Source organism: Sarcophilus harrisii, chromosome 5 (genome assembly GCF_902635505.1).
Source record: "Sarcophilus harrisii chromosome 5, mSarHar1.11, whole genome shotgun sequence".
Classification (NCBI taxonomy): Eukaryota; Metazoa; Chordata; class Mammalia; order Dasyuromorphia; family Dasyuridae; genus Sarcophilus; species Sarcophilus harrisii.
In genome coordinates this window covers 4,983,583-5,010,190 of record NC_045430.1, presented here as the reverse complement: position 1 = coordinate 5,010,190, position 26,608 = coordinate 4,983,583, and the positions used below count along the sequence as shown (strand labels likewise).

General features: G+C 36.1%; 1 long non-coding RNA gene across 6 annotated transcripts in view; it reads left to right on the top strand.

Moving 5' to 3' along the window:
- Nucleotides 1–26,370, top strand: part of LOC116419272 — a 211,556-nt gene extending 185,186 nt beyond the window's left edge. For 3 of the 6 annotated variants that reach the window (XR_004229532.1, XR_004229531.1, XR_004229530.1), the window contains exons 5-7: nucleotides 935–1,046; nucleotides 15,559–15,624; nucleotides 26,166–26,370. This is a non-coding gene — a long non-coding RNA (uncharacterized LOC116419272). Of the gene's footprint in view, nucleotides 1–934; nucleotides 1,047–15,558; nucleotides 15,625–16,317; nucleotides 16,485–21,651; nucleotides 21,753–26,165 lie in introns of those variants that run through there. The other 3 variants (XR_004229533.1, XR_004229535.1, XR_004229534.1) reach the window with 3 other exon arrangements.
- The last annotated feature ends 238 nt before the right edge of the window (nucleotides 26,371–26,608 follow it).

Below are 26,608 nucleotides of genomic sequence, written 5' to 3'. Positions count from 1 at the left end.
TGTCACAAGAGAATGAAGGGAGCCAGTCTTTATTTACAATATGCTTGGTTGCTACAAAACTGAGCTTTGATTGGAAATATGAAATATTAAAAGTCCAAATCCATACCATGCCTCATGGATTGACCTTAAAAAACCCTATTTTGTATGTAAACACCTAGTGTTAGAAATAAGCACTCAATAAGTTCAGATCTCATTTTCTCAGTTAATAAACTTACCCTTTTTGAGCATTCATCACTTCAGGTTTTTTCATGTTCCCTCCAGATGGCCGCAAGTCTGTACAAAACCCTGCCTGTGCCAGAACCATGGGATGAAGCAAAAACTCCCATCCAAAGACAAGGAGTTGGATGGAATTGAGGGCAAGGTTTTGATTTTTTTTTTTTGAGAGGCAGTGTGATGTAATAGAAATAATACTGAATATGAGAGAGAGAGAGAGAGAGAGAGAGAGAGAGAGAGAGAGAAAGAGAGAGAAAGAAACGGACAGCAGAAGGACAGAGACGGAAAAAGACACACTGAGAGAGACAGAGAAAGACACAGAGAGACATAGAGAGAAACAGAGACAGAGGAGAAAGAGAGACAGAGGCAGCAGAGAGACAGAGAAACACAGAGAGACAGAGTAAGGAGAAAGAAGGAATGAGGCAAGTAGACCAAGAGACAGTTACAGGGAGAGATGAAGGCAGAAAGATTCAAATCCTGCCTCCAGCGATGGCAAATCACTTGACTCTGACCCCCTGTATTCCTCAAGTGTAAAACAGAAGTAACTATAATCACTGTGCCTTCCTCACTGGGTCTTTATAAGGATTAGATGAGGACATGTATGTATCCTATTTCATAAACATTATAGAGAATATATTGTTTAAGTGGAGTTTTTGTTATTTTTAACTGAATTCAGTACAAATAGTTTATCTTTGTCATCATGACTATAAAACTCTCACAGGAAAGGGAATGGCTGAGACCCAATGGGGATATTGGAAACAGGAGCCTGAGGTGAACAGGACTTCAGCTGGTGAAAGATTCAGCATAAGGGAAAGTACAATCACACTCAGCAGGTGAGTCAGAAGCACCTCCACATGAGAAAGGCTGAAGGAAGTGGCCATTAGAATACAGAGAAGAAAAGTCAGGAGTCACATCCTTTCTGGTGTGGTGATTCAAATTTAACCAAATGAGGGACATGATAGTAGTGAGGGTAAGTGATGGTAAAGTCCAATTTGCAAGAAGAGCATGTATAAATCCCCAGCCATGCTGGGTTGATACCAGGGTACCTGTGAAGCAGGTAAGATCCGTGCTGAGAGACAAGTAGGAAAACTGATTTTCAGAAGGATTGAGGCAAAAATTCTGAGTGTCAAGAAGCTGTGGTTGGACTCATTCTGATTCCCCAAAGTTCTTCCTTTCCTGTAGATATTGGTCTTGAGTCCTTCTTCAGTCCTTCCCAGATTTGAACCACTAAAGCAGAGTCTGCTGTTTCCTACCTTTCTGGTCTTATTAAAGAAATCCCTTTTCACACATGCTACATCCCAGCCATTTCTATTCAATGTTCTGTAGGCTGACCATCTATTTCCTACTTGTACCCCATTCCTGAACTTCTCTCTTCCCTTCACCCTGAACACCTCTGGCTTCTTTCAAAGCTCAGCTAATGAATCACATGCTCATGATCACCTTATTAGCATTCTTTCAGTCATCTGTAAATCATAATCTTTTTTTTTATTCACCTGTAGAAAGGGAAAATCCACATATATACTAGAGAGTAAAGAACATTGTTCTTTTTTCCTAAATCCCTTTCAACAACCCACAGGATAATCTCATATGTACTCAGGATAGTCTACAATTATTTCCTACTTAAGTCATCATGAAATAATTTTGAATGTTATTAGACCCGAGTTAGGAAATTCCAAAGAATTTTGCCACTACTGTAAAGGATAGAAGGGTCAACCACAGACTCAAATTAAGTCAAGGATTAAGTGCCTACTATGTTCAAGGCATTGTGCTGAATTTCAGAAATTAGGAAGACATGTATTTGTGTACTAGCTGTGATATACTGACTGGCCAAGAGTTCATTGATCCTCCCTATCTATCCAGGTAAAACCTCCAAGTTTAGGAATGGGTGCTGATCAGCTTTGGCAGAAGTTATTTCTGCAATGGGAAACCCCAACACTCATGATATGACAAGTCTGGCCAAAAAGAAACGAAAACTTACCAGTGTTTTTATTTACAGTGTCCCAAAAGTTTTAGTGCATTTTGGGGTGGAATTATAATAGTTTAAAAGTACATTAACTATTCTACCTGTCAGGTGTGTGGAGAAAGGGAGAATTTATGACTAAATAAGAGATAGAAAATTTCATGAAAAGTAAGATGGATAATTTTGATTTCACTATATTAAATTTTATTTTGTGCAAACACAACCAGTGTACCAAGATTAGAAGGAAAGCAGAAAGCTGAGAAGCAATTTTTTACAGCCAGTGTTTCTGATAAAGGTCTCATTTCTAAAATATATAGCCAACTGGGTCAAATTTATAAGAATGCAAATCATTCCTCAACTGATACATGATAAAAGGGTATGAACAGGCAGTTTTCAGATGAAGAAATTAAAGCTAATACATGATTATATGAAAAATATTATAATATAATAAAATAATCATTATTGAGTATAGAAATACAAATTAAAACAATTTTGAGATACTGCTTTATACCTATCATGTTGTCTAATATGACAGAAAATGAAAATGATGTGTTGGAAAAGATGAGGGAAAATTGGGATTTCATCATTAGTAGAGTTGTGAACTGATCCAATCATTCTGGAGAGCGATTTGGAACTAGGCCCAGACGGCAGCCAAACTGAGTGTACCATTTGATTCAGCAATACCACTACTAGTAAGAGATCAGAAAGAAAAAAAAAAACTATTTAAGAAAGGGATATACACAAAAACCTATATAGCAGCGCTTTTTTTGGTGGCAAAGAATTGGAAATTGAGGGATTGTCCATCAGTTAGGGAATGGATGTACAAGCTGTGGTACATGAATGCAATGGAATACTATTGTGCTATAAGAAATGATAAAAAGGCAGATTTCAGAAGAACCTGGAAAGACTTACAAGAATTGATGCTGAGTGAAGTGAGCAGAACCAGAAGAACATTGTATACACTAACTGCAACATTGTGTGATCATCTGTGATAGACTTAGTTCTTCTCAGCAATACAATGATGCAAGACCATTCCAAAAGACTTATAATGCAAAATGTCATCCATATCTCAAGAAAGAACATGGAGTATGAATGAGGACCCTAGATTAATATTTCTAGTTTTTGTTGGTTCTTTCTCATGGTTTTTCCCTTTTGTTTTGATTCTTCTTTCATAATATGACCAATGTGGAAATATGTTTTACATGATTATTCATGTATAACCTATATCAGATTGCTTGTAATACTGAGGAGGAGGGATAGAAAAAAAATTTGGAATTCAAAATCTTAAAAAACCAAAAGTTGAAAACTATCTTTCTATGTAATAAGAAAAAATAAAATACTCTTAAAAATCTAAATAAAAAAAATACATTAAGCCTTTTAGGATACTCTGTATATTGTATTCCCTTCTTTCTACTCTTTCCCAATATTCTTTGAGAGTAGAAACAGGACTTTTTCATCTTTTCCTAAAACTTCATTCTCATATTATCAGAACCTACTATGTGCATATAATAGGAACTTAGGAAATGCATATTGGACTGGCTGTTTTGGAATAGTTCTAACACTCTGGGAGCATTGTCTGAGTGGTTTTCTTCTGATTCAGGGATGTTCATATGATAAAAAGCCCAAAAAACTAGAAGATGTGTGTACACATATACATATATGCCCATAGATGCACTTTACATCCACTTCTGTCTGCTTGGATAAGCAACCTGAAACACATAAATCTGAACGAATCATGTAGGAAACGAGTTAGTATTTGACAAATTGTGATGACTCAAGACCAGAAGAGAAGAGAAGATCATTCCGTCCTTTGGTTGTTAAAGAATTGCCCTGGACAATTGCTTGGGTCATCAGCATGCCTCAGGTGTATTCTATTCTTTTTGGAGTGTTCAGTTCCACCCTGAAATTGTTAGCTTAGAGAAAGACACAAACCAAGGAGTTAAACCTGATTAACAGGGCATCCTTAAGAAGTTATTATTTTATGTCACTTAATGTTTCTCCAATATCACATAATTACCAGCTAATAAGCCAGTCGTGCTGGAGCTGCTGAATTGATATTTATCATCTCACAGCCAAACAGAGGGCTTCAGTTACAATCAGATCATCTCATCCCAGACAATGGGTAGCATTTACTCCCACCTCAGCCTGCTTTAAATACTTTTTCATTTAACTCAATTAGCCAGGAATTTAGAAAGTCAGAATAGGTTAAGCCCCCTCTAATGGCAGACTTCTTTCCATCCTAACTAAAATTAATTGCAGCCTCATTTTCCCAAAGTATGATAAATGTCATGCTAATTAAATAGTGTTAACCGCACCCGCTATAATTATTTCAACATAGAAAAATATAACTGTGCTATTAAGTGTGCTCCTTAGTGACGAGGGCTCACCAGCTACGCTGAAGACCATTCATTCAACTCTCTCACGTGAGTTTAGGGGAAACTTCTTCATTTCTTCATTTCCATCAACTGGGTTGGAAATTTTTATCTATGGAAAATATAAGGTTTTGTTTCTAAGTCATAGGAAATATCAGTTTGGCTTAGTTGGTCCACAACCACCAAAAAACAGCTTTTAGGAACTTGTTTTCCCTTAGAGACTCTCCAAGACATTTAAGTTTCAAATCAGCCTTTCTTTCTAAAAAAGTTGCAGATCCTTATTACCAAAGCATTTCACAATTCTAGTAATATTAAAGATGGTCATGTTGCATATAGTGCAAAGATTGCTGGTCCTAGAGTCAGGAAAAGCTGGTTTCTAATCATGATATTCACTAGCTGTGTGATCTTGGACAAATCACCTCCCCTTTCTGTGCCTCAGTTCCACACTCTGGAAATGGTTACAATAATCCCTTTATAATCTTCCTCAGGGTTAGTGGTAAGCCCTTTCTCATTCATCATTTCTTCCAATAGGATCCTCAAGATAGTTCCCAAGATGGGAGGTAAACTACAGAGATTGCTCCATACGCTCAGATGTTTCTCTAACTAGACAATACATAGACTGTGAGATATTATCAGTCAGTCATCAAGCATTTATGAAGCCCTTACTAAGTGTTGAGCACTATGATAAACTCTGGGAACACAAATATGATAGAAAGACAGCTCCTTTCCTCAAGGAGCTTATCCTCCTGTGGTGGAAGACAGCACACTGAAGGAAGCTGACAAAGGGTCAGGACTTTGGTGGCCAATAAAAGCTATGAAAGAGGGAGTCCTTAGTGTAGATTGGAGCAGAAGGAGACATGACTGCCCTGTGGCTTCCTTTGATGGAGCTTCTAGGAGTAGCCATCCAATCAGAGGGTACATCCAGTACATGAAATTCAGGGTTTCTGGGGCATGGCAGAGCAAGTCTAGTGAGAATAATGGAGATGAAACATAATGTGAACATTTCTAACTCTGTCATAATTTGACCTTCCTTAATTGCCTTGCCCCCTCATTTCCATTTGACTAAGTTCTAGACACCATTCAAGATTCCATTTAAGTCCTATCTCTATCAAGAAGTCTTTCTTGAAAACTTGTCCTAGTTAGTCATTTCTTTATTTATACACCTACAGTACTTACTATCAGAGCCTCTCCCTTGGCAATTGGTCTTTTAATTACTTGTATTTTTATCTATACTATCGCCAACTATTGATAAAGTTCCTTAAAGACAAAGACCATAAACTGTGTTTCTTCTCTCCCTCTTCTAACTCCCACCCCACAAATAATAAGTGTGAAGACCAAATTAGCACCCTGGATGCCTTAGAATCAGCCAGAGTCAGGATAAGCAAAAATTCTTGGTCTTTATTCTTGGTTTTTAGGGGTAGAAGTAAAGGGGATGGACGCAGGATCTCCACTAGCTCCCTTCTTGTCCACTGCAAAAATGACTCTGGCTTATCTTACTCCACCCCCTATTACCTCCTACAATTCTCTGTATACACCAATTATGGAGCCAGTGCAGAATAGTGGGAAGGGCCATTTTTCAAGCATATGCTAATAGAGTATTGTCTAATCAGTAATTAGCCTTAAGTGCTCGGTTGTGGTTGTTTGATTCCAGTGCACCTACTCAGAGTTTCATCCCTTTACAAGTAAGAAGCTAACATATTTGCAACCCTTGAAAAGATTAAACTTTGGTAATTTTGAGTGTCTCTCCATTTTGCATTTAATTTAAAAAAAAGCCTTTTTATTTCCATTCTACTCTGGACATTTTATCTCTTTATGTATCCTTCAAAGGGGAATTCTGCAAACTCTTCCAAATAGCCTGTTGCATCTACAAGACACATGACATTATCCCCTTGAGGCTCAGTAATTGGAAGCCAGAATGTTGCTTGTATTTTATCAGCAAAAACAATCTTGGATCTTAAATGGAGGCCTACAGGCCAATGGTCTTTGTTACTTAGCTAGAGCAGATGCAGAATACTTTTTTCAAGTCTGTTTTAAAAGGGTATTATTTGGGGGGAAGGGAGACAACCCACCTGAGAAGGTAATTGCTCATTTAGGATTGTCATACAAAATCAGTATTTGTGAACAGATCCTTGGATCACAAATCAGAAAAGCACCTTCTGGCTGCACCCGATGGGCCAATTGATTTTCTCGCCATGAATATAGGAAACACTGGGCAGTCAACAAGCCCTAATAACACCCAGACTGCTTGATTAAAAAGAGCATAATTGAATGAAGCCCACATGGCACTGCAAATGAGGTGAACACACAGATTTGCACAAAAAAAGAGATTAATGCTCCCTTTCCCGGGCCCAATGCTCTATTATCTTCTGTAGCTGGCATTTCCCTGGGTGTATTTCAATGGTCCAGGATAATAGCTGCCCCTGGAATGAAAGCCACAGATGGAGGGGTGCTGAGTCGCCCAGTCATGTTGACAGCTGACACATCTGCTGTGGCCAAATGTTCGGTTTTGATATTGACCATCCTACCTTTCACTGTGGGCACTTCCTCCCTCCTTTGGCAAATTGCTTCTGGACCTCCAAATCACAGTGATCGCCAAACACAACACATGCGTCCAGCCCTACGTATAATCTTCCAGCAGCTCAAGAGTAGCCACCTGCAGTAGCCAAGAGCAAGAAGGGCAACATCATGCAGCAAAAACAGCTCCAAGTTAGGATTTAGGACATCTTGGATGCTGTTCCAACTCTCCCACCATCTTGTGAAATGACCTTGGTCAAGTGACCTTGTGGTTCTGGGACTCGCTTCCCTCCCTCATAAGATGGGAGCAAGGAAGAAGAGTTGTATGAGATGATGGCTAAGGTCTCTGACATTCCCTGTTTTGAGGGGCCTGTTGTTTGCTATTCATTTGACCCCAGGCAAGCTACATGACTTCCTTTATCTGTAAATTAGAGATGATAATCCCTGCCCTGGCTATCTCAGAAGATTCAAAATGTTATGCAAATATAAAAGTTACACTGGTTATAAATCCAAAAATACTCAGATGCAATACATGTATTGGATTTTGAGAATATGTATAAAATGGCTTACAATGGATTTACCCCAAACCAAAAAAAAAAAAAAAAAAAAAAGGCATTTCTGTTCAGGATTAATTAAAGAACCAAATTCCAACTGATGAAACAAACCCGAGGAAACAAAAGTACCCTAGGAGATACCGAGTCATCATAAATAATCCTGCTTAATTTTAATCATCAGAGCAATGGTTGTATCTCCATCCTTCCTTAACTTCAATCTTCACAGAAGCAACGGGAAAAATATGGGAATAGATTTAATTATCAAGGTTATTAAAGATTGGTTTTCTGGACTTGAGAGAACCTTGTAAGGGCCTAGAGTCTAGGGCAGGGATAACACTCACATAAATCCTTTCTAGAACATCCACAACCTGGAGTTAGTCAGTTTTCACTTTAAAATGCTCAAGGATGCAGAAGTTCATTACAACTAGAAAGTGAAATACCGTATCCGAAGTCAGAAAAGTCAGTAGGAGTAAAAATAAAATTTGAGTCCAATTCTTCTGACTTAAATCTAGTTTTCTTCCCACTGTGCAACTACTGACTAGAGCAGGAAGGTGAGTGCAATGAAATTTGAATGTAAGAGTGGTCAGTTCTTTTTTTCCTAGAGAAAAGAGGGAGCCATTGAAAACTTTTGAGCATGGAGGTAACAAAGTCAGATCCTTACTTTGGGAAGATTTTAAGAATGGAATTCTGAGGACACACACACACACACAAACACAAACAATTATAGCAATGAAAAAATGGGCTTTGTAGGAAAAAATTTATATGGAATCATAGGCAACCTACCAGCAGATTTTTTAAAAGGATCAGATGAAATGCACATTAAAATGTATCTAATTCTCTAGTATTAAATAAGACCCCAACTACTGGAATAAGGACTCACTATTTGATAAAATCTTCTGGGAACATTGGATAGCAATATGGAATAAATTTTAATAAGCTCAGAATATCACATGTTATGAAAAGATAAACCACAAATAGCTATGAACTAGTTATAAAAAGATTCATCTCAAACAAGTTAGAAAAAGATGGGGAATATTCCCAATTAGACCTATAGACAGAAGAAAAGTTAATGATGGAGAAAGAATATGGAAGGTCACAGAAGACAAAGTGAATAATTTTGATTGCATAAACATTTTTAAATTGTACAATATAATAAATCTAAAACTGAAAGGAAATTAATTGGATTAAAAAATCTTTGCAGCAAATTTCTCTGTTAAAGATATCCCATCCATGATATATATGAAACTGATTCAAATTTAAAAGAAAAAAGAGCAATTTCCTCAGTGAAAAAAGTCAAAGGATATGAACAGACTGTTATCAACAGGGGAAAATAACTTGGCTATCTATTGTCATATGAAAAACTGGTCCCAAATCATGATTAGAGAAATGAAAATTAAATCAATTATGAGATCTTACTTCCCACAATTAGATTGGCAAGGATGATAAAAAGGGAAATGATAAATGTTAGAAGGGATGTCGGGCAACAAGAACATTGACACTGCTGATATGAATAGATATCATTCTGCAAAATAATTAGGAATGATACACATAATATCAGTAAATGATATCTGTCTTTTGGTCCAGCTATACACACCTAGGCTTACACTCAAAAGAGATCAAAAAGAGAGAAAAGTTCTTTATTTTTATAACACCTCTTTTTATAGTGGCAAACTAAGGAATTGCCCATCATTTGAGGAATGGCTACGTAGGTTGTGGTATATGAATGTATTGGGAAACTACTGTGCTAAGAAATGGAAAACTAATTTCAGGGAGAAATAGAAAGACTTATATGAACTATAACAGAATGAAGTGAGCAGAGCCAAAAGAACAATTCATATTATAGCATAAGCATTATTGGAAAAAGTGAACAATTTTCAATATTTTTACAAATTGATAAAAATAAAATTGCTGTTTTTAGGATTCTGATAATCTGAATCATTTAAACATTAACACTAATGCTGGAAAAAAACAAAGGACTTTGAAAGAGGTAACAATGATGACCAACAGAATGATTAATAGAATGGCCATTTATTATTCCAGGGAACTAATGATGAAACTTGTTAGCTGTGACAGAAAAATAACAAATTTAGGGTATCCAATGAGATATCCTGTCTGTCTGTCTCTGTCTCTTTTTGTGTATGTCTCCCTCTGTCTCTCTCTATGTGTCTCTCTTTTCTCAGTGTGTCTCTCTTATCTATTATCTATATGGATCATATAGTCTATATGGATGATCTCTCTATATAATATAATGTAGATTTTTATAATAGAGATACAGTTATATAAAAGTATAAAGATATAACTGCATGTAATGTATGGGTCAGGAAGACTAAAGTTTAAATTTGGCCTCAGATATCTGTATGATCCTATAGAAATCACTTAACTGTATTTGCCTCAATTTCCTCAGATGTAGAATGAATTGGCAAACTACTCCAATATATATATATATTTTTTTCATTTAAAATTGTTTATTTTATATTGAAGTAAAGAAATAAAATAATCTTTCCATAACAATGAAACAGAAGAAAGAAGATGATTGTACATGAAACTATTATGGATAATTTGTTATTCCCTTTAAATGTATTATGAAGTTATTATGTAACTTTCTTTTTTTTCCCCAATTTTTCTTTCCTTTCACACTCTAGGATGACTATCATTACAGACGTGTGTATGTGTGAGTGTGTGTGCATGCGTGTATGTGTGATGTATGTATGTAAAACCATTTTATATGTATTTCTATTTATCAGTTCTTTCTTTGTAGACAGCCTCTTCTGGTGTTCTTTGTTGTTAATTTGGGTATTTATAACAGTCAAAATGACAGTCACTTAAAGTTATTCTTAAGACAATATTGCTATTATTTTACACAATGTTCTCTTGATTCTGCTCATTTCATCTTCATTATTTTGTGCAACTATGTCCATGTTTTTCTAAAATCATCAACTTCATCATCCATTGATTCATCACAGTAGTATTCCATCACAATCATGTACCACAATTCATTCAGCCATTCACCAGTTGATGGACATATATGCAATTTCCTTTTTTTTTTTTCCACCACAAAGAGAGTTGCTACAAGTATTTTAGAACATATAGGTTTCCTCCCTTTTTTTGTAAACATCTTGGGAAAAAGACCTAGTAGTTGAATTGCTGGGTCAAAGGATACAGGCAGTTTAATAACTCTTTGGGCATAATTCCAGAGTACCCTCCAAAACGGTTAGATCATTTCACAGTTCCACCAACAGTGAATTAGTGTTTCAATTTTTCCACATCACTTTCAACATTTGTCACTTTCCTCTTCAATCATTTTAGCCAATCTGATAGGTTTGAGATGATGCTTCAGGATTGTTTTAATTTGCATTTTTCTGATCAATAATGATTTGGAGCATTTTTATATGAAAATGTGAATAACAAGGAATATATTATCTAAAAGACTTATAGATAGGTAAACAATTTATGAATCAACAACAGATAGAGAGTGTTGTGAGGGGTAAAATGGATAATTTCTAAACCATTAATTTTTTTTTTAAAGAACAACTGAAATAAATGTGGCCAAGATCAGAAGGAAAGCAGAAAATAGAAAAAACAACTTTAATGGTTTCTCAGATAAAGGTCTCATATCTCAAATATGTAAAGAACTTTGTCAAATCTAAAAGAATATAAGTCATTACTCAATTGATAAATGGTCAAATGATATGAAAGGATATGAAAGTACTTTAGTATCTTTGCCAAGAAAACCCCAAATGGGGTCATAAAGAATCAGACATGACTGGAATGATGGAACAACAGCAACAGTTAAATAGATAAATATATCTAAAAATAAAATTTAGTTATATAGGCTTATATAAAGACTTGTCTATGTGAATATATAGACAGATAGATGAATATAAAGCAGGATATATTTGCATATTGTACACTTTTTTCTTTTATTCTTTTAATAGAGAGGTTGAGTGGTACTAGAGATTAATAATACTATGTGCAATTTTGGATGAGGTTGCTCTGTTATTGATTTTACTGCCATAAAAACTCTCAGGTCCAATCTTCTCATTTAGAACATGGGGAAACTGAGGTTTAAAGATGTTAAATGAGTAGTCCATCATCATGAAGATAATGTATCAGAGGAAGAACAATATTAAGAAAATAATTGCTTTGTAGAGTGTTCTGGATTTGTTTAATTTAATTGAAAGGTTTGTGTAAGTCAATTAGTAAAAAACATTTAAATCTTTGTGTCTCTGTGTTACTTCTAATTTGGGGGGGGTTCCCTTTTCATTGTCTCTATGATTCAATAGTATATAAATATGTTCTCGTGCCATAATTTATTAGTCATTCCCCATTTACTGGACATTCATTTTGCTTCCTTTGTGGGTTAAAGTAAACAGAATTACCAAGCTCTTATGAAAGATCTTTCCTATTCTTTAGCATCATTAGCTCAGGTGACCAACTTTTTTGAAATCTTCTCTTTTAGCAGGTGAAGGTCACTCCCTCCCTTTCCATCATCTCCCTTTTGCATCACTGTATTGCTGGCACACCATTAAGGCTGCTGGGATCCCTGTGTCATCTGTGACAATTGGATGACTATGGAAAGAAAGAAAAGAGTGACATATTTTGATGGTTTCTCTGTTTTGCAAGAGCTAATGATGACAGGCAAGTCAATCTTGTGGAGAAGGATGGAGCAGTGTCTCCTTCATCGTCAAAACAGACAAGGGACTCAGTCTAGAGGATATGTGAACCAGGTTTAAGTGGACTTAAATGAAGAGGGAGCAGAGCTGTTCTGACCTGGGGAATTCTCCAACAGTTCTGGTCCCACTAGTGAGTTATAGACACTATTCTGAGGAGATACTACAAAGGGAGACTAAGAAATGGAGCTATTTGGAACCTCATTATATCTATTTTTACCCATCAAGTCACCCAGACTTCATCACTGTTGAGCTCCTTTCAGAAAGTAAAAGGCAAGAAATTCACTGTTTCATCACGCAGGAGATTTGGGGGAAAACGGTATGACAGGGAGCAACTCTGCTTTTGAGGCCATTATTTCTCTCCCAAAGAATCAGTTTTAACCTGGGGCTGGGATTCTGTGTGTGTGTGTGTGTGTGTGTGAATGTGTGTGTTTGGGAGAGGCAACGACACGGAGAATGTGTGGGAGAATAGAAGAGAAATGTGGAAATCTTAAGCTCTCAAGACATTTCTGAGAAGAGCCCAGGGTATGCGCCTGACACCAAGACACTGTATACTCCATTCTTGTAATTGGACAAGAGAGAGCGCTTGTCAGAGGAGACTGAGGACTGGATGGATTCTTTTATTAATATTTTTAATGTATGGAATAAAACAAGCGCTTCCATAACATAGTATAATAACAAAAATATCTCTGCCCATCAAAGTACAAATCTGTTATGTGAAACGATGGCTTTTAAGTTCAGAATGGGAAAGATTTGCTGCCTATGGTCACAAAGGTGACAAATGGTAGCTGGAAACTGAACCCAGTTCTTTGGCTCCAAATCCATTATGTTTGTTTTATTACATAACACTGGATCATATAACATTACTTTATTCATTTCTCCAGGAGGAAAAAATTGGCATTTGAGAGATTTAAGAATACATAACTACCCAAAATGCAACAATGCAATAAAACAGACATGTATTATGTGCTAGCTGTATGCAGGAGAGGTGCTGCATAGGGAGAATATTGAGGTGAATAAGACATAATCCCAATCTTCATGAAGTTTCTTGCCTCCTGGAGAGAGGCAATGCCTTAGCACAGTACCTTGCACACACTAAGGGGTTCTTAAAGGCTTGTTGAATGACCTTGCATGCAGAGACAACAGAAAATGAGATTAGATTTCAAGGCAATGGTTGCTTAAACTTAAGTTGGGTTTGAGAGCCCCACAAATATAAAAGAGCTTCTGAATTTTGGGGTTCATGGAGGGACTGAGGAGCTCTGTTCCATTCTTTACTTTACTTTACTCAGCCTCTGAAGGCTAAATCTCTAAGTCCAGTCAAGGGGTGAGGGAATATTTGCTGCTCCACTTGTGGTCTACAGAGAGATTGGATCAATAGGCATTTTAAACCCAGCTTAACTTTGTGGATCCATGTTTAATGGCCGAGAAGGTGAGGGTGGGAGTGGGAGGCAGGAATCATTGGGCTCTCTGGCCTTCTGTTATACTTGTAGGGATGTGCAGAATATTTAGCCCCAGGCCCAATCCCTCGCTAACCTCATAGATTTCTATTATCTCCTGCCTTTGAATATATATATATATATATATATATATATATATATATATATACATATATATATACAAATATATATACACAAAATTATATATATATATATATATACACACACAAAATTTATATAGGTATATAAATACATATACACAAAATTATATATATATATGTATATACACATGCATACATATGTGTCTATGTATGTATATCTAGACCTAGATGTAATCTTTTCTTTCCTGGGGATATTCAGTAACTACAGACACTTTCTTTAGTTGGGTTACTCTCTTGTGGGGCAGCATAAGAACTTTAAATGGCCTTCCCTTTCCCCCCTGCCATTCCTTTTGTCCCAGTGAGCAGCTAATCAGCCCTAGTGTCTCATGCCATGACCGAGATTCACAAAGTAACAGCTGGAATCAGTACCAGGTCAAGGATAAGCTCTTTTTCCTCTTCTTCATCTAATATTTTTGTAACTCTCTCAGGTTTCCAAAGAGCTTTATATGTGTAATCTTATTTCATCCTTGCAGCAGATTTGTCCTCATTTAAGAAATGTGGAAACTAAGACTGAGAGAGGCAAGGAACTTGCTCAGGCTCACAGTGGGAAGGATTCAAGGTCAGGCTTCTCGGTCTCCTCGTCCCCTTGAGTCTACTTCCCTTGTAACTACCCCTTCCTCCTGCCCTTCTCTCTGGGGCACAGTTTCCTCTAGACATTAAGGATTTGGACTCCATGGTATCTCAGAGCCCTTACAATTCTTTCTCTCTATGCAGTTTCCTCTGCTCCCAAATAGGGGTTTTCCATTTATGTGATTCCCAGAGCACTGGCTCTGCTCCTTTACAAAATAAATTGCCCTATTCAAGACAAGCGACTTTTCTGAGCCTCAGTTTCCCTATATTCAAAACAATGATAATACTGGATGTTCTGCCTGCTTCACATGGATGCTAGGATGCCTAAATGAGATACTGTATGTGAAAGAGCTGCCTGAATATAAGTTATTATTACTCCTTTTTGATGCATTCTGGTAATTTCCAATGATGGAGCTACATTTTCTGAGGAAAGTGTGTCAGCCAATTGACTGTTCTTTATTTTGCCTAGAAACGAACTAATTTAATACTGTCTTGGAATATTCCAAGAAGAGAAATTCAAATGATTTAAATAGTGCCCATTGCCAGGGAGATGGCTGCTGTTTGTTGATCTGTCAGAGGCTGCAGGCACAGGGCTCAGATGAAATTTCCGAGATAAGGTAACTGGAGGATTTCTGAGAACTGTTTGCTCTGTGATGGAAAATATGCCCAGGAAACAACTTTTTAGTAAGCTATTGAATTAGAAGCAGCTGAAATGGATGGGTCTTGTCCTCAGGAAAATCAAGAATATTCAGTCATTATCTATGTGAGCTTGTGTGGTTGGGAGTTTTTGATCAGAAACTGTATTATGGTTTTTTAACTTGGACTTTCAAATTCTAATCTCAGGTAAGGTCTCTCTGCAGTGTCACAGAATCTCTCTGAATAGGAAAGGAGCTCAGTAGGGAAGGAGGGTGGTAGAATCTACTCCAATATTTAGCTGAAGAGAAAGTCAGCCTTAATGTACCCAGTTGGAACAATAAAATCGTTCACAAAAATTTGGAAAACAGCTTAATAAGAATTGGAATAAGATTAATAGTAAAGACATAGTAAGTAAGCACAGACCTCCATACCACTTCCTGACAGCCTCCATATTATGTCTTCTGTTTTCTAGCTATCATCTTCATCTCCCTCCCACTGGAAACTTGGATTCTGTCCCTAGGTCTCCAAGCTCTTATAGGTGAGTTTTCACATTATTTTAAGGGAACCCAGACTTCCAAGCTATTTCTCGGAGGTCTCCTCAACATGCTACTGCTTATATTCTTCTAACCTACCACCCTTGTTTCCAGTATCACTCTTAAGTATTGTCTAATTACATTCTAAAAATGTACCCTACTTGAAGATTAAGATATTTTTGTTTGATTGTAATTTTTTCTCCAGCATTTAGCACAGTGCTGGACACATAGTAAGGGTTAATGATGCTCTAATTTTATGTCTGTCTGTCTGACTATCTATCTATCTAAATTTTGATCAACCAATTAATTGATAATTTATAACAGAAAATGGTTTACTGTTGAATGGAGCTTATGAAATGATTAAGTTCCAAAAATGGAATCTGAAGACCTGCCATGGTTGATATCTACAGGAACTAAGACAACAATATATTGCCAAAAGAGCACCAAATAAGTGGATGGATCAAGCAAAATTATTTGAGGAAATAAATCAGATTATGGTGGTAATTTGTGACCAAATCATTAGCACCATAAATAATAGAAAGATTGTTTTAAAAAAAAACTTAGTATTCAATATAGTTCATGTAAGAAAATGGCAGAAACATATTGCAGGCTATAAAAATTTAGGACTTAACAAATGCAAAAAGACATGACCTGGTAGCTAGAATATCATATCAGCAATTTTCTTTTTTTTTTCTCAGACTGAGAAATTTTCCTAATACAAACATTTACCTGAAAATGTCTTGAAGACTTCAACTAGGAAGTGTTATTGAAGCTGTATCTATCACAGACTAAAATATGACCCAGATCCTTCCTTTACCACCAGTATACTATTGATCCTTAAACCATAAGAATAAAGTTGTTGTTGTCATTACTATTATTAATAGCTAGCATTTAAAAATATGTTCCCCAATTACCAAAATGAATTTTTAACATTTATTTTTTTTTTATTTTACATTTTCTTCCCTTAGAAGGTAGTCTTTTGATATCAGTTATGCTGAAGCTGAAATTTGAATATTTTGGTTAATGAATGGGGAGATGAGACCCATTGGGAAAGACCCAAATGTTAGGAAAGATAAAAAACAAAAAGATAAGGGCATGGCAGAAGATGATACAAATAGTGTCATGGAAACAATGAACATGAATTTGGTCAGACTTTGAGAAATAATGGAGGATAGGAGGGCCTGGATTGTCCACAAAGAGTCAGAATAACAACAACATACATATGTACTCATTCAAAATATATTTACAAATTAATCATGTTGTGAAAGAAAACAGACCAAAAAACCACATACAAATAAATAAAGTGAAAAATTGTTTGTTTTCATCTATGTTCAGACTCCAATTCTTTCTCTGAAGGTGTATAGCATTTTTCATCATGAATCCTTGGAAACTGTCTTGAATCATTGTATTACTGAGAATCACTAAGCCATTCTCAGTTTATCTTTGTCTAATATTGCTGTTCCTGTGTACACTGTTCTCCTCATTCTTCTTATTTCACTTTGCATCAAAGCATATGTTGTTCCACTTTTTTTCTGAAACCATCCTGTTCATCATTTATTACAGCACAATTTCATTCCATCACAATCATATACTACAGTTTGTATAACCATTCCAAAGTATTAGTCGTTTCTATTTCTTTGCCACTACAAAAAGAGCTTATATAAATATCTATGTACAAACAAGTCCTTTTTTCTTTTAAAAAATCTCTTTGGGATACAGACCCAGTAATATCATTGCTGGTCAAAAGTTATGTACAGATTTATAGCCCTTTGGACATAGTTCTAAAATGTTCTCCAGAATTGCTGGATCAATTCACAAGTCTTCCAACAGTGCAATTATGCCCCAATTTCCCCACATCTCTTCCAACATATGTCATTTATTTTTCTGTCACATTAATGAATCTCTTAGGTGTGAGATGATACCTCAGAGTTATTTTAATTTGTATTTCTCTAATCAAAATTATTTAGAACCTTTTTAATATGATTATATATAGCTTTGATTTCTTCATCTTGAAATTGCTTGTTCATATCATTTGACCATTTATCAATAGAAGAATGATTCATATTCTTATAAATTTGGCCATATATAAGTATAAATATAAATATATATATTTGAGAAATTAGGTCTTTATCAGGCATATATGCTGCAAAAGTAAAAAGACAGATTTCTGCTATCCTTCTAATCTTAACTATGTTGACTTTATTTGTGCAAAAATATTAACTTAATGCAATCAAAACAATCCATTTTACATCTCACAATGCTCTCTATCTCTTTTTTGGTCATTAATTCTTCACATCCATAAATCCAACAGGCTATTTCATGATCCCTAATTTCTTTATGGAATCACTTTTTATGTTGAGATTCTTGGTACCTTTGAAGAAAGCAGTCTCAATTGAATGATGATACCTGAAGCCAGAAGAGGGTAAAAGAAAAGGCAATGCAGACACCTATTGTAGATTCTCCTTTCAGGAAATTTAGCCACAGAGGGAAGGAGAAATATGGGATAATAGCTAATAGATATCAACAGATCAAGGGAGGTTTTTTTTTTGTTTGTTTGTTTTGTTTTTTTAAGGATGGGAGATTTGGGAATGTTTGTAGGGAGTAGGAAAGGAGATAGTAGACAAGTGAGAAAGTGGGGATGATAGAGGGGGCAATCTACTAGGGAAGAAAAGGTTGAATAGCATCACTTATATGAATGCAAAAGGATTTGACTTAGTTAATCCCTCTACATTCATCTAAAGTGGTTAGGGAAAGGTCACTTCAAGAGACAGGGGTGAAGGAAGAGATAGTGGCAAAAGGCATCCACTGATGTTAGATGAAGAGAAACAGAGAAGAAAGAGCTTTTTGCAAATGGGTCAATTTTGTCCCAATAAAACATGAGGAAAGTTTCTCAACTGCAGAGGTAGAGATATAGGAGCAACTCAGAGATCTGAGGCGGGATAAGAAGGATTAGAAAATCAGCTGCCATAATTAGGATAGTGAGTTGATCAGAGAGCTATAGAAAAATTGTCTTGTAGCATTGAGGGCTCAATTGAGGTTCTGTAAAATAAAATTATAGTAGATACAATCAGTATGGTTTTATGATTTTTTCTGTCTTCACTCATCAGCACAAACATAGAAGCATTGTGAGCATTTGGAGCATTGTGGGAATGCTCCAAAACTGATGTTGAACAAGATCAGAGATATAATGAGGATGTATTGATTGGCTGATTCACTTTAGAAATACTTGTATGTCAGAACCAACCTTCAAAATGACCTCAGAATCTATCAAAATCTTGCAAAATCCTAAAGCTTATCTGTTCTAACATATTTTCTGGAGTAGAGATGGCCTATGTCATCCATTAGTGCAATATCATAATAAGACAACTCAGTAGTGTGCTCAGTTGTATCCACCATCCATTACTAGCAGTTTCTGACTTTTCAGTCACCATTGTGATAGATAATTCTTGGTATATCACAAAATCTATCCCCAAATTCTATGTAGATGTTTCCAGGAATCAGAAATTATTTCATTTATAACAAGTCTTATCAATGAAGGTTCCTTATTATATCTTCCCATATATACTTCCCTGGGCAGGACCAGCTTGCCTAATTCTTGAATTGGTTCCTTGGCTGCCCCATTGAAATTCATTAACAAACATTGATTAAAACCCTACTAAATTCTGTGAACTATGTTAAGTGCTGGAGTTACACAGACAAATGCCCATCTATGCCCACACAGATAAGTGAATAGAGGAATTAAGAAGAAAAAAAAGGTAATCAGTGAAATGTAGGCAGAAGCACTAATAATGAGAGTGGGGAGTGAATCAGGGACGTCTTCTTAAGGAAAGTGACTTCTGAGGTCATTACTGAAGGGAGTAAGGGGTTCCAAGAGGCTGAGGCAAAGAAGGAAGACATTCTAACTATGAAGGGCAGAAATGTGTCAGAGAGAGATAATGATGGTGCATGAGGTTGCTTTGTTGGCAAAGAAGACCATAGATTCCCAAAGGAAAGTAGATTTTTGAAAGTATGTGATGATTAGAGATGATCATTATAGGGACATAAAGGCTCAAAGCCACTTATTCCAACCCATAACTTAGAAGAAATCCCCTACAGGACAACCCATCATGTCCAAAGTTGGGAGGCTAGATTGGCTCCCATTCCTTTGGAGAACTCTCCTGTTTGTTAGGAAGCTTTTCCTTAATCATGCCCAGAGGGAGAAAGAGTTGTGTCCTTACTAATGGAGCAGCACCAGGGCCCTCACATCTTTCTCTCTGTTTTGGCTGATTCCCAGGTGGGCTTTGCGTAGGCAGTGAAACATGGTGGGCAGGGCAGTGGTGGTAGGATCTGCTTTCAGTAATGGCCACACACATGTCACGGGAACAAGCTCTGTTTGACATCCCTGTTGGAACCTGCCAAGTTCAAGAAAGGAAGGGTCACTCTGAAGCTCCTGTTCTGTCCATGATGGGAAGAAATAATACAGTTGGAAAGGTAATGAAAATGGAGATTTGTCCCGATTGCCATAAAAATGTTCATTGAAGCCTTGGCAGCTAGAAAAAGAGTGAGAATGTTTTTTAAAAGGGTCAAAGAATTGAGATAAAACAAGGTAATTAAATTAGGCTGTATGTCCATATTAATATAGAGAAATGCTTTTGCTTCTATATCAGAGAAGACCCATAATTCCCAGGGTCAGGCTCTTCTCTGTAGTAAGATCTCTCTCACTGGATTAGCCTTTGGAGCCTTTTCTTCTGTATATTTGCAGGAAATTCTGGCCAGGTCATGCTGCTGGGTCTCTTATGCAGTGAGCTTCCAGTTACTGGCGAGCTCTACCATCCTTATCACTCTTGATACAGAGAAGTTACTTTTGCTCGTAAAGCCCCGGGAATTTTATTGGAACCAAAGGACCCCAGGAGCTGGGAGAAGTAGGAAGTTATCTCCCTTATTCTCTCCAATAGATCTGGGTCACTATGTCTCAGTTGGAAAGAACTGAAGGGTGATTGAGGGAACAGAGAAGGGGAACTTCCCTGAATGTCTCAGGATATTATCCTGGATAGGATGCTCATCTCAAGGCTTCCAGTGAAATCTCTTTGGGGCAATCACATTTGCTCTTTCTACCATATTAGACTCTGAATGCTACTTGACAATACAGTTGCCTTTTCCTTGGTTCCTCAGTAGACTTTTCTCAATAGAGCTCAGGCCTACTTAGGGTCTTAGAGAACTCTCTACTGGGAGTTCAGTGTAATATCCCATAGCTAGTGTGTATCTCAGACAGTGTTGAACCAAATTATCTTGGTCCTGAAGCTTGAATCTCTCTACTTTGCTTCATCATCTCTTGGCAAAATGACAATTTAAGCCATCTACTCCTGAACAGAATAGACTGTACATAACATTTCTCCCCACAACCGTCCTTGGCAGTGCAAATTTTATCAAAAAAGGAAATTGAGACTTAGGAACAAAATTAGCTATAGTCACAAAAAAGTCTATTGGAGGTAGATCTTCCAAACCTGTATTCTTACACAGGACAGTGGTCTTTCATTTCTACCGTGCTGGCTCTTCCAAGGGGTTTCCTATTATTTAGGTTTGCTTCCCACTACAATCTCCAAAGATAAACCAAGGACAGAGACTGACACTTTGGCTCTGGCTTGGAAACTTTGATTTTTCACATAAGAGAAGGCAAGGAGAAGCTTGTACCAGACACAAGAGTTTGATTATCCTTGAAACCACCTGGGACTAACAGCTCCTATTGAAGCCTGTTCTCTTCCTCACTTAAATCAGAATGCAACATAGTGCTTAGTGGAGACCCTGCCAACCTGTAAATATGACAGAGCTACTGATGCTAAAATTATCTCCAAGCAGGAGATGCATCTGGAAAAATGCCTTCCCACGGCATGCTCACCATGAGATGTAAACATGGCAAATGGGGGAAGGATCATGTTTTGTGACTTCCTGGTACTTTCAGATAAGAGATGGTTAAGAGGAAAGATCATTGTAGGGAGAATTTTTTTTTTCCCTACTCAATTTGCTCTACAATCTTGCTTCTTGTTCCAAATTAGGCCAATTGGAGGAAGACCTGGGAGCTTGCTCCTCATCTTCATAATCCATTTAAAAACTAGGAAAAAGTAGAAAGAAGAAAGGAGAATTGTAAACAGCACAGGTATGTTGCCTTGGCAAAAGGCCAAATGACTTATATGCAACAGATGGGCTCCAACAGCTTCTCTGGAAATCTGTGACCAGGTCTCCAAAACAGAGGGAGAACTGCTCAGTATTGAATCACAAAGAAAATTACTCATTTATAGTTGTTTGTTTCAAGACTTATTAAAAATTTAGATCTGGCTTCCTGGGTTCCCAGGTCCTTAAACAGAAATGGAGAGGATTTTGGACAACTGTCAGTGTGCACAAAGGATTAATTTCAGTGCTGGTGAGGGTACAGCAGAGAGCAGGGAAGATGATTAATGGGCTGGGAAATAAAACGTAGAAGTATTCAGAGTGGGAACAATTTAGCAGGGCCCCAAGGAATGTGAGAGAGAAGCAAGTGTTATTTGGTACAACAGAAGTGATACCGCAGACACCAGCAAGGAATAAAGCTTCCTGCAGTGACTGGGGCAACAGACAAACACTAAAAGGAAAAGAGATGAAATAATTTTCCAAGAAACTTGATCTTGCCATTACCCACTTATTCCACTTTCATGTTTATGAACTCCACAATTCCCTTAACTAATTATAATTTTTTATCATTCAATCTTCAATTCAATTCAATGCCTCATGATGCCGAACTAATCCATTAGACAGTGACCTCTTTGATAGAAGGGACTGTTGTTTATTTTTAATTTTGGTTTTAGCTTTTCTTTGTGTTCCCAGAACTTCACATATTACCTGGCAAATAATAGGTCATTGATTGATGAAGTTTTTCATCCTCAACATGCCCTGAATTTCATGCCCCCTCTCATCTCTGTTCTTTCGTTCCCAAGTCAGCAACTTTGCTCTAGATCTATTTTTTATTGTATCTTGACCCTTCCATGAACCAAGTCAGCTTCATACTATTATATACCCTCTTATCCCTCCCTACCAGGATACCAGTGAAACCCTAGAGCCTGATGACGCTCACCATTGGCCTCTTTTGTTATTGAACTGAACATAAATAAATCACAAAATTTTGCTAACTGATTTAGTCATTTAGACATCTTTTTTTCAAGAAAACAGAAAAGAAAACTTCAGATCTCTTAGAACCAATATTGTAAAGACAACTAAAATGACAAAATGTTAATTATGTAAAAATCAAAGGTGGTCATAGAATCCACTTCTTAAAATAACCTCCCAAATAAAATTAAAAAAAAAAATCTGGAACTCCTACTTCAAAGGAACTAAAGCTGTAAGGATCCAGAAAGAAAGAATTTGAGTACCAAGGAAAAAAATATGGATCACATATGACCTAGAAGCCACCACTCTAAAGGAATAGACAGTTTGGAACATGATATTCCAGAAGGCAGAGAATTTTGCTTACAGAAAAAAAGGAAAAAACAAAACAAAATAAAAACTTACCTCCAAAAACATATTTAATCCTACAGTGGGAAAAATGATATTCAATGTTTATTTCATTGTTCCACATACTCCTGTGAAAAACATGAGAGCTGCATAGAAACTTTGGAATTCAAACACAAGAATTAAGAGAAACACAGAAAGGCAAAAATAATGAACTATCATAAAGTACCAAGCAAGGATAAACTGTTTACAATCAAATATGGAAAGATAATGCATAATGTCTCTTATGAATTTTATTGCCTTCAAGGGTCACAGAAAAATTCCAATTAGACATAGGACACAGAAGTGTTTCTATTATGTTGGTGATATCAAGAAATTGAAAAGTAGAGCAAGAGGAATATAGTGAGAGAGACAGAAAAGACAGGATATTTAGGAAATTATCTCACAAAATTGAGATACACAAGTAGAAGTAAATATAAATAAGAAGGGAGGGGTGAAGAGAACATATATCGGTTAAACTTCATTGTCACGTCAATTGGTTAAAGGAGTGAAGAATGTACATGTACAAATCATACATTTCATTCACAGAAGAGAAAAAGGAAAAAAGAAAGAAGGAAGAATTAGAGAGAGGACAGATGAAGGGAGGTATTAGTTCTAAGAAAAATAAATTCTAAAATTGTACAACATACTCGTGGCTCTCTGCAGTGCAGAACTGGAAATTTAGGGGATCCTCTTCAGCTGGGAAATAGCTGAACAAGTTATGGTATACAAATGGGATGTAACATTTTATTGTAAGAAAGGGATGGATTTAGAGAAATTTGAGAAAATTTTATGAAATGATTCAGAGTGAAGTGAGAAGAACTAGCAGAAAAATTCAAATAATGACAATAATATTGTAAAGACAAACAAAATGACAAAATGTCCATTACATAAAAATCAAAAGTCTTGGGAACTCTAATTCTTGCAATGAATGGCCACTATTCTAGAGGACTAAAGATGAAACACACTACCCAACTCCTGATAGAGATGTGAAAGTCTAAGAGTACAGAGTGAAACTTTTTGTTTACAAAGTCAATATGTAAATTTATTTTGCTTGATCACTCAATAGCTAGTTAACACAGTGATTTCATACTGTATGGATCAATGTTATATATAAGATCAAATGGAATATATTCTGGAATTAAAAACCCTTCATAACATTTCACATCCTAATTCTGCATTTTGATTCATTGTTTCTCATGCCTAAACTTTCCTCCCCCCTCATTTCCATCTCTTGGTTTTCTGGACCTCTTTGAAGAACAAGAAGAAGAAAAAAATTAACAAATAAACAACAACAACAAAAAAACAAAACCTGACCTAGTTGAAAGAGGTAGTCATGGAAACTGCATTTTGTTAAAAAGTATCATAGACAATGAAGTAATATCAAAAATTTTACAGCAAATTTTTCTGATAAAAGCTTCATTTCTCAAATATATATAGAAATGAGACAAATTTATAAACAAATCATTCCATAATTGATAGTCAAAATATAGGAACAGGCAGTTTATAAAAGAAAAAATCAAAACTATGTATGTTATTCAGTCTTTTTTTTCCATTCATGTCTGAGTCTTTGTGACCCCATTTATAGAAGAAGAAATCAAAGCTATGTATGTTATTCAGTCTTTTTTTTTCATTCATATCTGAGTCTTTGTGACCCCATTTCAGGTTTTGTTGGCAAAGATAGTGGAATGGCTTGCTATTTTATTCTTCAGCTCTTTTTATAGATGAGAAAACTAAGACCAAAAGGGTCCAGTGACTTGTCCAGGATTTAGATACCCAGTAAATGTCTGAGGACAGATTTGAACATTAGAAGATGAGTTTTCCTGACTCTAGACCCAGTACTCTATCCCCTGTACCACCTAGTTGCCCTACCTATTACACAATAAGCACTTAATAATTATTCTTTGTGTGCTTCCCTACAAGAAAGGAACCAGTTTCAGGGACCTCATTGTTGCACTCGATCTGGGTCAGAATGTCTTCCACAGACATTTAGCCCCTGCCTAGAAACTTAATGGAATAGAGAATTTATTTCTGCCTAGATTACACCATTCCATTTTTGGAGAGTTTTATGGATTAGGTCATTTTTCCTTATATGTAGTTGAAACTTCCAGGCATTAATCCTAATTCTGTCCCTGACATGAAGCTGAACAAGGGTGTTCTTTCTTCTACCACACAACCTGTCAAGTACTTCAATACAGTTATTATGCACGGCTAAGGTATGTCTGCTCCAGGTTCAATAACAATCAGTCAAACATGAAAAATGAATTAAGCACCTACTATGCGTTAAACATTGCTCTGAGCAGTAGGGATGTAAAGACTAAACTAAAGCCGTTCCTGCTGTCAAATAGCTTATATTCTACTAGAAGATATGATGTGTACAAGATATCAAAAATATCTTGTTTTTTGCTATACATTCAGCTATGAAACATTTTAAAATCTTAATCATTATCACCCACTATTATATGTGTTGTAGTTTGTCAGTGTCCTTTGAAAAATGTGGTGCCCAGAAATGAAGAGAACAACAGATGGATTTGATTAAGGTAGTTCACAGAAGGGTTAGGCTTTTTATCATCCTGCTCACCTTGGCACCATGCATTTCTTAATGCAAATTAAGACTTCATGCACCTTTTGGGGAGTGAGGGTTGGGGACAGTTCTATCACATTTTTCTCATGTTAGGATTGAAGTCCATTAAAAAAAAAAAAAAAACTTATCTTGATGTCTAAAGAAATTAAGGTGCATAAATGGAATGGAATATTACTATCATGTAAGAAATGATGAATCCTGAGAAACATGAAAAGATTTATATGCATTGATGCAGAATAAAGTAAGAAGAACTAAGAAAACAATTTATACATGAAGCTATATTCTAGAATTAAAGAACAAAATCTTCTAAGCATATGAGAAGATGTTTTCTCATTACTCCTTTGTGGCAGTGGCAGGACTACTAGTTTTGTTCAATGTATTAATTAACTTGACTGATTTTTTTCTTCTTTATTGTCTTTCTTTTTCCTCTTTTAAATATATTTTGTTATATGGAATGATTCTCAGGAGGAAGAAATAACTTGGTGGATGTTTAGAAGATATATAAAAGAAGATTTCAATAAAATAAAAACTTATCCAACTCCATTATGAAAACTTTTGTTTATCCCAACATGACTCCTCTATCTTTTTACTTGTGAAGATCATTATTTTGAGCCCCAGTTTGAATTTTGTACATGTTTATATTTATTAAAGCCTGTCTTATCAAATGTAACATTGTTCTTGCCTATTACATTTTAACCTAATTCTGTAGTTTAATATATTATTATTTCCTTTTATTGATATTGATATTATTGATTCCTTCTAATTTTATGATACCAAACAATTAGATGGCCATGCCTCTTATGGCTTCATATGAACTATTGACAAATATGTTGAAATAAGGCAAAAGGACAGAACTTCTCTATTTCTGTCTGTATCTATCTCTTTGTCTCTCAAAACTTAAAAAAGAT